We start from the raw sequence: 13,775 nt of genomic DNA, 5'->3' as shown, positions 1-13,775 counted from the left end.
GCACTCTTTTATGTAACATCACATGATGTAGCTGAAATAAGATCTTTGTGTATACATTTATTCATTTCTTGCAATTATATAGTCAGGAATGAGAATAAGGATTTCCTGATTATCATAGAAACATTGCCAGCTTTTCTTCCTGCTACAAGCAAATGCATCCTCATAACCTTCAAAATTAAAAGAAAAATATAAAACAGCAATGTATTTTTTTAAAGAGAGAGTGAGAGAGGGGGGAGAGAGGGGGGAGAGAAAGAGAGAGAGAGAGAGAGAGAGAGAGAGAGAGAGAGAGAGAGAGAGAGAATTTTTAATATTTATTTTTTAGTTCTCCTCGGACACAACATCTTTGTTGGTATGTGGTGCTGAGGATCGAACCTGGGTTGCACGCATGCCAGGGAGCGCGCTACCGCTTGAGCCACATCTCCAGCCCCCAGCAATGTATTTTTTATAATTGTTTATATTAACTCTGAAATTTTTCTTAATAATACAGCTATTAAGAAAAAAATTAGGTTACTTAGCTTTGAAAATAAGTTAGGCTCAGGGCTGCAACTTAGAAACCTGTGGAATTAGATTTGCCAAAAAAAGGTATTTTGTTAGCATTTACAGATGTTAACTGGCATCTGCTGTTAAAACTCACTTTTAAAGTGGGCATTCTTAAATATATAGACTCTGTATACTTTCAGTAGCAGGTCTGTGTGAGAAAGGAAGTACAGGTTAGTGGCTGGAAAGCGGGACCAGAAGTTCTGAGTGACAGTGGAAGGACCAATGGGAAGCCCGTGAAAATTCAGGAGGTGAAACCAGGAAGACTGTTCCTCCAGCCAGGAGTCAATTACCATGGTGATGGAAACAGCTGGCTGCTCATTGTCAGGGCAAAGGCTCCTGGAGCTTTTAGCCAGTTGCATTCCATTTGATTTGTTTGTATCCCCCCCAGGGTGGGCAGTGGCTTGCCTTGTCTCTGTGACCTGCACTTGTAGCTTGTGTTCTCCTGTCTTTTGTACTTTTCCTTGCAGCATGTGGGACTTTAAAAGTGAGTTTTAACAGCAAATACCAGTGTTACTATTAGATCTTAAGTAAGGCAGTCTGTGTTTGGCATATAGGTCAGATTGTTTAAGGGTTAAAACACTGCTGGCTGTGGGTTTAGTTATAGACCCCATAGGGAAATGCAGCTAAAGTCTTTTGTCCACAGCAGCTGAGTTACAGCCATTCTGATCCATAGGACAAGAATGTAGCAAAGAGATTCAGTATAAACCTTCTGGCTATTCACAAAAACAATAGAAAAATAAAATTCACTTCTCCACAGGTAAAGAATCCTTGTATCAAGTCTCATCACACAAAAAAAATTCCCCTTTTCCTCACTCTCCAAGTGCAGTCTTCTACTACATAAACCCCAAAACCCTTTACCTAATATTTCAAAATATAAAGATTCACAAAAACAATCCAAAGAAGTCAACAGAAGTACTTTTCCCATGGGAGAGGACTGAACTTTTCAACATATCTTATGAATCATCTTAATAATTTTTTACATTTATTTAGGGTCTCTAGAATTGCAAAAATAATTTTTTTCATATACCCAAAGACAAAATATTCCCAAATATTAACAAAGGTTAACATCACAGATTTTTCTTCTAACTCACTTATTTCTACAATTCAGCCCACAATACTCTCAAATCCTAAATGTGCTTAACTTCTGGAGAGAAATTCCAATCCCACTAAATTTCTAAAATTAACCTTGGAGTCCCTGCACAGGCCACCAATTGTTGCATTTCTCATGACTAAAACACTTAGGGTCACTCCAAGTGAACTGAACTGGGCTGCACAAAATAATCACACAAGAGACAGAGATACCTTTTACTTTGGGGCTGTAAAGACTCCTCTGACCTTAATTTATAGGTCACTGTATAGATATTATATTGACATTAAAGCCCACATGTCAACTATTATATCACTATTAGAGGCCACTATAAATATTAATATAAAGACCACAAGGAAGCTATTATATGAGTTTAAGGTGTTATAGTATAAATTTTACATTCATAATAAAGGCCACATTGAAGCTATTACATTACTTTTAGATGCTATTTTATGGATGCCTATTAGTATTAAAGGGCACAGGAAAACCACTAGGTCAGTTTTAGATACTACTAATTATGTTTACTATACTAGTATTAAAAGAAACAGGGCATTTATTATATTTATTTTAGATACTATAATGCAGATATTAATATTAAAAGTGTCACATCACCTATTATTTAATTTTTGATGGTATTGTATGGATAACAAAAGTGTTAAAGAGGCTGATATTATATTAGTTTTTGATGGAATAGTAAGAATATCATATTAGTATTTTAGGCCATCAGGCAACTACTATATTATATGTTATAGTATATCTTATTAGTATTGGAGATCATAAGATAGATATTATATTAGTGTTAGATGCCATAATGTGAATATTATACCAATAATAAAAGCCATAGGAACCTATTATATTAGTTTTATATGCTGTAGTGAGAATTTAATATTAAATCAACAGGGGGTTAACATATTTTCAATGATATTATACAGATAATATGTCAGCATCACCAGTTGCTGTGTGAGTGTGGAGGACTGAGCTAGCTTGCAATAAACACCTCTTTGCTGCTTACATCGATCTTGGTCTCTGGTGGTCTTTTGGGGGTCCCGAATTTGAGCTGTGGATGGATAGTCCCACAGGACCTTCCGGGGGCCCTCATGAAACACGTGTCAGAACTGCTGAGCTGGGGAAAGGCAAGCATCTCTTTACTGTCTTGCTTTTCCCAGGTCACAGGCACTCAGTCGGATCAAGTCCTTTGCCATTCCAGCATGAGGGACAGTGAATGCCAGATGGTTCCCAAGGGTGTCCCACAGAAGGCTTCTAGAAAGCCCAAAGCTGGAAGCAAAGCCTGAGCCTCTGCCCAAGCAGAAGGTTGTACCTGGGTCCTGCCCATCAAGCCTGCCTGGGCCTGGGTTGAAGGACAGAGCTGAGATTCTATAGCAGTGGACAGAGATATCCCCCTGAGGAGCCACTGCCATTCAACAGCAGGGACTGTCTCAAGAACTTGACATGACTCCAGGCTCAGACCACCTTGCACTGCAAGTGAGAAAATGGGCACACAACACACTCAACCTGATGCACACAGCTATTGTGTATCCATTTCAGGAGTCAAGACCACCACAGAAGCTCCTAAGCAAGCTCTGCAGAGCCTGAGAGACCAGGCCATGGTAGTGGGCAGGGCCTATATGTGACAGAGGGTGGCCCGCCATTCCCATGTCCCTCTTGCTCTCTCCCTTCTGCAGCCATGAATGACCTGCACAGACTCTGGGTAGAATTTACTTCTCTTCAGACTTCTTGAGATCTTGTCTGACTTCTTCCCCTGAATAAATTAAAGCCCCAAAGAGACAAGGCTTTCTGACTCGGGTTAAGTTGGATCTGGTTCTACTGCTCACTTATTCTCCACAGGAGTCACCTCTAAAGTGCCTGCAAGAAAGCTGCTTTGAATGCAGAAAGCATTCAAACATTCAAATATGCTTCTTACCACCTTCTAAAATTATAGCTATGGCTACATCTTTTACTATGAATCCTTCACAAGCACCTACTTCCAGGTGAGGTGTGCTGTAAATGGAAGAGGCACAACAAACTTGAAAGATTCAGTGCATAAAAAGCAAAACAACTCATGTTATGCTCAAATTTGGGACCCCCAAAAGACCACCAGAGACCAAGATTGATGTAAGCAGCAAAGAGGTGTTTATTGCAAGCTAGGTCGGTCTGCCGCATGCACACACAGCAACTGGTGATGCTGAGAGGCCCCGAGCCCAGGGTTCGCAGCAGTTTTATACACTCTTTGGGGAAGGCAGGGACTTCACATACATCATAGCATCTCTTAGCAAATCATCACACACCACGGGAGAATCATAAAACAACTCTAAAACATGATTAGCACATTCACTGGCAGGAACAAGTTGGGTAGGGGTTATTGGTCAGTGCAAGAGGGGGATTCATTTGAACTGATTGGTTTAGGCATGAGGGGTGTATATGCTGAACTACATGGTTTCCCAACATGTTATCAACCACCATAAACTACTGGGAGGGTCATCTGGCATCCCAGGTATTTCCCTGTCTCAAGCTGATTGATGGCTGCTAGGGGGTTGCTATGGGTCCCCACCTAGCCTGACTGAGTCAGGAACATCTGGCTCAGCAGACCTCTCCTGTTATTTGTAGATAAACAATTTAGCAGGGTGGGAATGTGCCTAGGAGTGCTCTGTGGGCTTTCCAAGGACAAAGGTCATGTCTCTTCCTTGGACAGGCTTTGCTCTGAGATAGAGGCTCGTTTTTCACTCATTAGTATTTCTTATATTAATTACGTATTCAAATGATACCATTTGTGATATTAGAGCTAAATAAAATGTATTATCAATATTAACTTCATCTATTTTTTTTCTACTTTTTCACTGCACATACTACAAATTTTAAAATTGCACACATGGCTCATATGATGGGGCTGTGGATAGGACCCAAGCTCTGCTGCCGTCCCCAGCCTGATTCTCATTTCCAGCCACTGTGCTCCCAGGATCAGCCTGGCTCTGACATGCTCCAAGGCACTCCAGCCTCAGGATCCATGCTGCTGAGGGCCATTGCCAAGTAGGAATGACGCATCGATATTTCCTTGCCAGCGTACCCCATGTTAAATGGACTTGCCTTGGAAATTTGCTGTGACCTTGCATGTGTGTTTGAGAAAGGTGACCTGCTGAGGGCCATTACCAAGTAGGAATGATGCATCGATATTTCCTTGCCAGTGTACCCCATGTTAAATGGACTTGCCTTGGAAATTTGCTGTGACCTTGCATGTGTGTTTGAGAAAGGTGACCCTGCTCAATGACCAGGGTGGATCCAGGATTAGGGTGTATCCTGCAGTTTGAGGAAGTATCCCGGTCCTTGGGTTAAGGGTGTTCCCAGTTTAAGACCTTGGGTTTTAGGGAAGTTCGATGTTGAGGATTATTGCTGCTGGAAATAGGGCGTTCCTGCTGCCTGAGCTCCCGTTGAGTTCTCCTGAGATTCAGAGAGCATTTTGGGAAAAAAAGCCTCGTGGAGTAGGTGAATTGGGTGGCAGCAGAACTGGGATTGCCCCAGAACGTGTGTGGAGGCCGGTGTGAGTTCGGGAATAAAGAATTGCTGTTTGAATCTACAAAGCTGTGTGGTGGCTCGTGATTCTGTGCCCAGCCAAGACTGCGGCATTTAGGGCTCTTTAGATCTTTTTAGGTGACCCAAGTCTCTGATTTCTTTTTCTATATGATCATTAGAGTCTATCAAGTCATGTGGTTCATCTCCCAGGTGAGAAAATGTCCTTGTGACTACATGGGCATACCACAGAGACTAGATTATTCTAGAGTGAGGGGTTTGCACTCTCTGTCCTTGAAACCATGTGTTTAATGTAATTTGGGTTGGACATATTGTCATTTTAATAAGTAATAAATTTATGCCAGAAGTCCGGGGAAATTGATCCAATACAGATCTGTCTCAGATGATTGTGCAAGATTGGGAGACAAGGGCCATCAGGACTTGGCTTCCTTCTCTGTACAGTGAACTGGCTCTCTCCCATGCTCTCAAAAACTCTTATTGCCTTTGAAGTTGGTGGATCCTCTATATTCTCATGGAGATTGGCCTCTGGCAGACATTTTAGCAGCAGCTGGACAGAAGGTCAATGGGCAATGCCGCAGTCTGGCTGGGCACAATTCAGGAGCCACTTGTCAAAAGAAACTAACTTTATTTTTAGAACTAAAAACACCAAACAAAACCGCTCCTCAGGAAAAACCCCTCAGAGCCCAACTGCCACCACCGGCTTCCCACAAGCTTCTCACCCCCACACAACACTCACCACCTCCCACAATCCTCCTGTTCTTGAGGCCGATTGGCTGGGTCGTGTGGGCGGAGCCAAAGAAGTCCCCCAATGAGCAGCTCCATGGAGGAGCCAATCAACTAGATGTTGCTGGGGCCGCTGTGAGCCAATCATCAGCTGGCAGTCTGAAGTGCAGGGAAACAGCCCAGTGAACATCACCGCAGAGGAGCCAGTCAGCTAGATGTTGCTGGGGCTGCTGTGAGCCAATCATCAGCCAGCAGCTGGAAGTTTGCTGGCAGCTGGAAGTTTGCTGGGGCCCCTTTGGCTGTGGCTCTCAACAGGGCAAAGATATGACTGTGCTCAGCCTAGTACTGCCTGGCTTCCTGGCAACACTGTGCAAATCCTTCCCAGAACACTTAAGTAATAATGACAAAAGAGGTAATTTGGGAGTTACATGACTAAATTTTCATGCAAAAAGTGCCAGAAGGTGCCAAAGCTCCTGAATATCATAGGTTGGCAAGGGTATGTGGTTAGAAACTAAGAATGCAGTGACCAGAACCAGGAGCCTGGTGATGAGACCACATTTGGGGTAGAACATCCTGGCCTCCTCAATGAGACAAGCTGGGACTTCCCTCATCTTGCTCTGAGAGTGCAAGGGAGACTGCAGGCATGCCTGAAAATTGCTTATGGCAGAGGAACACAGAGGTCACTTATGTTCTGGTGTGACTTGCTAACTCTAATTTTCCAAAATGAGCCTGAAGACTCTGCAACAGGTGCAGGGTGATTTTGAATGGTGCACAAATGGGACTACTTTATAGAATTATTCTCTTAACTTCATGTACTCACAACTCACATCTCTCTGTCCCCTATTATTTAAGAGGAAGCAGTCTTGCCTTAATCACACTATGGTTGAGAATGGGTTTCTAAGAGTGGGTTCCAGACCAACATGGTTTTCACCAGGAAACTTGATAGCAATGCAGATTCTTAGGCCACACCACAGACCTACAGTTATCAGATGCAGGGATCCTAATTTTCATGACCCCTCCAGTGCACACTTGGGGATTACCTCCTGTTTTGGTCTTTCCTCCAAGAACACAATCTTTTTCACCACTTAAAAAAATAGCCTTTTTGTGATGACCTAACACCCCAGCCAGACTGTGTTCCAGAGTTGGTCAGTTCCAGCCAAGACAGACAGACCCTGAGATTCAAGGGGCTGCACATGAGGTTCCCATGTGCACAGGAGTCCAGAGAATCCTGTTGCAGTGTCCCCTTTAAGACTCACAACCACACCCAAGCCTAATAGTCAAAACCCTGTAAACATTTTGACCTTTACTTCTCTTCCATAGGTGGAAGTAGTACCTAATCTGTTGTTTAGGGCCTGAAATCCATGTCACTCTTTGTCCATGATTGGGAGGACCACATTTTTCTTATATGGAAGATCCTGGGTCATGGTGTGGAGATCCCAGCAGTTGCCCCCCGAGACCACTATATGGAGAGAGTGCACTTTTCTTCTGGTAACAAGGAGCACTTCACAGCCAGGCTACTGGCTTCCCTGAGTCCCATCAGATTCCCTAAAGTGTCAGTGTGCTGAGGGCAATTTTACTTCAGTGTCCATGTGGTGATATGCAGCTAGTGGCATTGAGTAGAGGCAGCAATAGCCATGGTGCTGTAGCAGGAAAATCCATTAGAATTTTACCGGTTGTAGTCCCTGTGCAAGGCAGGCTGACCATTTCCCACAGTGCTGAGTCCTGAGACTGGCAGAGCTCTGGTCACAGGCCCTAATAATACCAGTCAGGAGGAGGAGGTCATAAAATCAAAACAGGCTATTTCCTTCTCATGGGAAATCTAATCTGATTGTAAGGACACCCAGAAAAGAAAATAACCTGCTTTTTTAATGCTTTAAAGTGTTCATCAGAAAGGTAATTGAGAAGGAGGGAAGAAAACTAGCATTTAAATCTTGGATCCAAGTCTAGCTCTACTTCAGATTATTTTGTCTGCTCCTGTGTGTCTTCTGTGACCTAGCTAATCTGTAGCACCAGGATTGGTCAGGAGGCAGAGAGTGTGGTAGGTGAGGGAAAACATGGGAAAGAGACTTTCTTTTACTTGTGCAGGAAGAAAAGATGAGCAGATTTAGGTATGTTTGTAGCCATGGCAGAAGAAAGTGTGTACAACAGAAATAGTGCTTGCCCAATTCCCACATTCCAGGTGCAGCAGCCTTCTTCCCCTCCCAGTTCCTACAGCCCTTCTTGTTTCTCAGCTCTCTAATATGGAAGGTGAAAGAATTCCCCACGCAAAGACACTTCACTGGGAGAATTCCAATTTTATTGCAAAAAGCTGTGTGCTTATATAGAACTAAAGGGAAGATGGTAGGGCTTAGATAAATGGCAGGCCACCCGTTTATTGGCAAGTTCTTCCAGATATCAGCTCCCGCGCCCAGGAATTAGTTCTCATTGGGGCTAAGGTTCCCCGCCAGCGAGATTTGAAATTGGCGCCTGCGGGAGAATTCACAAGGGCGGGAACTTTTCGTGCCACTGCAGAAAAGAAGAAGGTAGGAAGAAGAAGTCCTTAGGCGCCATGTTGGGGTTTTTTCTCTGGGGTATGGCTGCCGTTTATACTTTTCCCAACATTCCTCCCTTTTTGTTTTCTTAGGAATTGGGGCGTCGTTAGTCAGATCCGGCTGCTTCCTGCTGTGTGGGGGCACCGTAGGGCCTAGAAAGGGAAGTGGAGGAATGTTCGGGGGGCAGGTCTGGGGATATCATGGCAGCCAGAAATAAAACCCAGTGGCTATAGACAGCTACTTCCGTAGGGGTGAAGTCTATGAAAGTTCCCTGAAGCCACAAGTCGTCGATGGTATCGAACCAGTCCTGGATGGAGGAGATTGTTGGTATCAGCCACTGGTCCTGTAACAGAGACTCTAGGAAATACTGGAAGCATTGCCTGGACATGGCGTCACCAGCACCTGAAGAAGATCAGAGCGAATAAAAACAGAATGAAGATAAAAATTAAAGCAAAGGTCAATTTTTGGCAGAAGTTCCATGTTGGGGGACTGACAGAGAAGAGGCCAAGGGCCATGAGGAGGCTTAAAAGGACATAAAGACTCATGAATCCAGGATGGCAGATTAAGAGGTTCTCCAAGACTTACCTTGACATTGTAAAAGCTATCTATGCTAAGCCGCAGGCTAGCATCATTCTGAATGGACAAAAGTTAAAGGCATTCCCTCTAAAATCCGGAACAAGACAGGGATGCCCTCTATCACCACTTCTATTCAATATAGTTCTCGAAACACTGGCCAGAGCAATTAGACAGATGAAAGAAATTAAAGGCATAAAAATAGGAAAAGAAGAACTTAAATTATCACTATTTGCAGATGACATGGTTCTATACCTAGAAGACCCAAAAGGGTCTACAAAGAAACTACTAGAACTAATAAATGAATTCAGCAAAGTGGCAGGATATAAAATCAACACGCATAAATCAAAGGCATTTCTGTATATCAGCGACAAAACTTCTGAAACGGAAATGAGGAAAAACACTCCATTCACAATATCCTCAAAAAAAATAAAATACTTGGGAATCAACCTAACAAAAGAGGTGAAAGATTTATACAATGAAAACTACAGAACCCTAAAGAGAGACGTAGAAGAAGATCTTAGAAGATGGAAAAATATACCCTGTTCATGGATAGGCAGAACTAACATTATCAAAATGGCGATATTACCAAAGTTCTCTATAGGTTTAACGCAATGCCAATCAAAATCCCAACGGCATTTCTTGTAGAAATAGATAAAGCAATCATGAAATTCATATGGAAAAATAAAAGACCCAGAATAGCAAAAGCAATTCTAAGCAGGAAGTGTGAATCAGGTGGTATAGCGATACCAGATTTCAAACTATATTACAGAGCAATAGTAACAAAAACAGCATGGTACTGGTACCAAAACAGGCGGGTGGACCAATGGTATAGAATAGAGGACACAGAGACTAATCCACAAAGTTACAACTATCTTATATTTGATAAAGGGGCTAAAAGCATGCAATGGAGGAAGGATAGCATCTTCAACAAATGGTGTTGGGAAAACTGGAAATCCATATGCAACAAAATGAAACTGAATCCCTTTCTCTCGCCATGCACAAAAGTTAACTCAAAATGGATCAAGGAGCTTGATATCAAATCAGAGACTCTGCGCCTGATAGAAGAAAAAGTTGGCTCCGATCTACATATTGTGGGGTCGGGCTCCAAATTCCTTAATAGGACACCCATAGCACAAGAGTTAATAACAAGAATCAACAAATGGGACTTAATTAAACTTAAAAGTTTTTTCTCAGCAAGAGAAACAATAAGAGAGGTAAATAGGGAGCCTACATCCTGGGAACAAATTTTTACTCCTCACACTTCAGATAGAGCCCTAATATCCAGAGTATACAAAGAACTCAAAAAATTAGACAATAAGATAGCAAATAACCCAATCAACAAATGGGCCAAGGACCTGAACAGACACTTCTCAGAGGAGGATATACAATCAATCAACAAGTACATGAAAAAATGCTCACCATCTCTAGCAGTCAGAGAAATGCAAATCAAAACCACCCTAAGATACCATCTCACTCCAGTAAGATTGGCAGCCACTATGAAGTCAAACAACAACAAGTGCTGGCGAGGATGTGGAGAAAAGGGTATACTTGTACATTGCTGGTGGGACTGCAAATTGGTGCGGCCAATTTTGAAAGCAGTTTGGAGATTCCTGGGAAAGCTGGGAATGGAACCACCATTTGACCCTGCTATTGCCCTTCTCGGACTATTCCCTGAAGACCTTAAAAGAGCATGCTACAGGGATACTGCCACATCGATGTTCATAGCAGCACAATTCACAATAGCTAGACTGTGGAACCAACCCAGATGCCCTTCAATAGATGAATGGATAAAAAAAATGTGGCATCTATACACAATGGAGTACTATGCAGCAATAAAAAACGACAAAATCATAGAATTTGCAGGGAAATGGATGGCACTAGAGCAGATTATGCTTAGTGAAGCTAGCCAATCCCTAAAAAACAAATACCAAATGTCTTCTTTGATATAATGAGAGCAACTATGAACAGAGCAGGGAGGAAGAGCAGGAAGAAAAGATTAACATTAAACATCGACATGAGATGGGAGGGAAAGGGAGAGAAAAGGGAAATTGCATGGAAATGAAGGGAGACCCTCATTGCTATACAAAATTACATATAAGAGGTTGTGAGGGGAATGGGAAAATAAACAAGGAGAGAAATGAATTACAGTAGATGGGGTAGAGAGAGAAGATGGGAGGGGAGGGGAGGGGGGATAGTAGGGGATAGGAAAGGTAGCAGAATACAACAATTACTAATAGGGCATTATGTAAAATTGTGGATGTGTAACCGACGTGATTCTGCAATCTGCATTTGGGGTAAAATTGGGGGTTCATAACCCACTTCAATCAGACCCTGTCTGTAAATAAAATGCAAAAAAGGGCTGAGGATGTGCCTCTGAGTTCAATCCTTGGTACCCCCTTCCCCCCCAAAAAAAAATCTAATGTATGAAATATGATATGTCAAGAGCTTTGTAATGTTGTGAACAACCAATAAAAAAAAATTTAAAAAAAATAAGATAAACTAGATGATGTGGACCAATTTCTAAAAACAAACTGACTTAAACTAACATTTAAAAAAATTGAAAATCTAAAGATATGTATAATAAGAGAGTGAACTAATAATAAAAAAATCAATATCTAATAAATGACATCTAGTCAAGAAGTTAAGAAGTGAAACTATATTAGAAGAAAACATGGCTTTCTGTGTAGAAATCTATAGAACTTTTACAATAAAAATACTGCACCATGCTTTCTGGATACAAGAACAATAAATGTAAAGTAATTTCAACTTTTCTTTTCAATATTATATACTTGGGTCTGGGGTTGTGGCTTAGTGGTAGAGCTCTTGTCTGGTACATCACTGGGTTTAAACCTCAGTACCACATAATAAAATGAAAGTATTGTATTCATCTACAACTAAAAAATAATTTTTAAAAAGATGAGGTAGTTTGTCTTTGAGGCCTGAATATCTGTTTCAAGTGATCTAGTCAGTTGGTCATTCTTTTCATTGGATTTTTTTGGGGATGGGTGGGTGCTGGGCATCAAAGCTAGGGTCTTGTGCATGCAAGGCAAGCACTCTACCAACTGAGCTATATCCTCAGCCCTCATTTGATTTTTAATTTGGTTTATTGATTCCTTTTGGGGGGGATTTCTGACTGACTCTTCTTCAGAATCTCTATTTATTGAAATATCTTGTTTCTTGTATTTTCTCTCTCATTTCACTTTTTATGTCATTGTTCAACTCATACTTCAGTTGAACCATAAAGTTTCCAAATTTCATCTCTGACATTTTCTCCACTGTGGTGTAGATGGAGTCTGTTGTTGAGGTATTCTGTATTGTTCTAAATGGTTTATTCCTTTCCTTTTTCATACTGTTTGTTTTTCTACTTATCTATCTTGATGGATCTGAAGCTGATCACGAGTTTAAAGCCAGCTTCAGCAATGGCGATGTGCTAAGCAACTCAGTGAGACCCTGTCTGTAAATAAAATGCAAAAAAGGGCTGAGGATGTGCCTCTGAGTTCAATCCTTGGTACCCCCTTCCCCCCCAAAAAAAAATCTTGAACAAATACTAAGTTCTTCTCCTATTAAACAGAATTCTCTGTTTGGTTAGGTGATGTATATACTTTCTGCCAAGAGCAGTCTGTGAGCATTTTCATACTCAGAGCTGTGCCACTTTGCAGCACTGGAGGGGATGTTTTAAGAGGTCTGACTTCCCTTGTTTTTGTTTACCCAGCAATGAACAACCTGCTTTCTGCCACTTCATCTGCCCCATTAGATTATACTCACCCATTATATAGCTCAGAAAACATTTGTTGAGTGCCAACCCCATGTTAGATGCTGTGGGGATACCAAGAAAATGAGTAAGGGGGAGCACCCTGTTCAAGAGAGAGAGACTCATGACTCAATAAAGTGGAATCCCAAATAACCATGAAAACTAAATGGTTGAGGCTGTCATTATAAAGAAACAGCCTTACTAGGACCCAAGATGAACTTAGAGAGCAAAGTGCCTAGACTTAGTGTTTGTGGGTTGCTATGCTGATTTATTTTCAGCTCCAACCCATGTGGAGAGGCAGTTGTGTAAGGTCTTTTCAGAAGTTGTTTCCTCCTTATGCATTCCTGCAACCCTAGGCCTGCATTTTGGCTTTTGCATGCCTTTCATAGCACTGGAACTATGTCAAATAAATGCACTGGGCTATTTTGTCACCTCTTGCCAGCCAAGGCATTCCACCAGGAGGCAGGCTGCTTTTCTCCTTCGTGTTTGTAGCATAGGGGAGAAGAACCAGTCTTATCCATGCCTACTACCAGGACTTTGGCTGAAACCCCACCACAAAGCAACATCACATCCACAAGAGAAAAGCATGCAAATGAATTCAAGATGAATGTTTTAGGTTTTTGTTCTGTTTCATCATTTTTGGGTGCTGGGAATTGAACTCAGAGCTTCACTCATGCTACACAAGTGCTCCTCCACTGAGCTGTATCTCCAGCCTTTTAATGTAAATCCGACACAGGGGCCTTCAGAAGAGGACACTGGGACTCAGGGAAGCCACATGCTTATGCTCAGTTTGCTGAAATGAACCCTTGTGGAGAAGCACAACTGGGCAAGGGGATCTGATCTGATGGGGGGAAACTGGGGACTCTGCAAGTCCTGTTTGCACAGACTCTCTGGGCCTTCTGTCTTAGGGCCTTTCCTCCAGGTACAGAGAGGACTGTTGGAATGATAGTCTTATGACCTGCCTTAGAGGAAGGTCAGGGTTCTTTTATGGCTGCTTCAGGGTATGCAAAATAGAAAGTCTGTTGGTCCATTTTCAGAATATAGT

The sequence above is a fragment of the Spermophilus citellus genome (genome assembly GCF_964194105.1).
Source record: "Spermophilus citellus genome assembly, chromosome: 8".
In the NCBI taxonomy this organism is placed as follows: Eukaryota; Metazoa; Chordata; class Mammalia; order Rodentia; family Sciuridae; genus Spermophilus; species Spermophilus citellus.
The sequence above is the reverse complement of the archived record's forward strand: the minus strand, read 5'-3'. Positions refer to the sequence as shown.